General features: G+C 31.3%; 1 pseudogene; it reads right to left on the bottom strand.

Annotated features, from left to right (window-relative positions):
• Positions 1–341: 341 nt before the first annotated feature.
• On the bottom strand, positions 342–456 carry LOC112474489 (annotated as a pseudogene).
• Positions 457–1,035: the final 579 nt, after the last annotated feature.

Here is a 1,035-nt window from a genome sequence, read left to right as displayed (position 1 = left end):
GAAAACTCTTTTGTGCCTTGAAGCAATGGCTTCTTCGCAATCACGTTGCTCTTGTTTGTGCTGATAGAATTTTAGTTTCAAGCAATGAAAAAATTAGATTAAGCTGTACATCTGAAACTCTTTTCAGAAGATGATATGCAATTATTCTTTAACAAAACCTCATATTAAGAGTATTATCTTTTATTAAAAAATCTTGTTGATTAAAGTCCTGGAAGCTATGAGCTTGAGAGGCAAATGCTGCATCTTTTTTTTTTTTTTTTTTTTTTTTAGGTGAGGCAACCCTTGGTTGACCTCACAGATTGCAAGGACCTTGTCAGTTTACAACTCCTCAATTTTTATTTAGCCTACAGCACCTGGTCTTCCTAGGTGGTCTCCCATCCAAGTACTAACCAGGCTCAACCCTAGCTTCCGAGATCAGATGGGATCAGGCTTGTTCAGGATAGCATGGCCGTGGACAAATGCTGCATCTTTAATGGAAAGAACAACATGCAAAATGCTGTCAGATTTCCAGCAAGAACAATGTTTACCTCACTAATATATTAGGTATAAAATACTGTATGGAAATATTATATTTCTTTAGAAAAAGTTACTTTCTTTGCAAAGCTTCTTTAAAGTGTTCTTTGTGTTGTCATTTGAGATAACTTTTTACTATATTAAACACTTTATGCAATTTTAATATATGAAACAAGTTATGCAATTTAGAAACAGCAAACTGTAAGAACAATAACTAGAGTGATGTCGTGTGATATTCACACGATTAGTTGATCTCTTTATACTGCTGCCTTTTTGGGACATTTATAAACTCAAGATTTCAACAGCCATAGTGTTTTATAATGAATCCTTGGCATGCATTTACAAATATATATTACATATATATTTATAACTAATTACTTATATAACTACATATAATTATATATAACCTATTATATCATAACTAAAATGTACATATTCTCTCTTTTTTATGGTGCTAAACATTTTTTATTGTTTTATTTGCATGTTTTTATTTTAATACATACTAGCTTATATGGCCTAATC

The sequence above is a fragment of the Pteropus alecto genome, unplaced genomic scaffold (genome assembly GCF_000325575.1).
Source record: "Pteropus alecto unplaced genomic scaffold, ASM32557v1 scaffold239, whole genome shotgun sequence".
NCBI classification, from domain to species: Eukaryota; Metazoa; Chordata; class Mammalia; order Chiroptera; family Pteropodidae; genus Pteropus; species Pteropus alecto.
The sequence above is the reverse complement of the archived record's forward strand: the minus strand, read 5'-3'. Positions and strand labels throughout refer to the sequence as shown.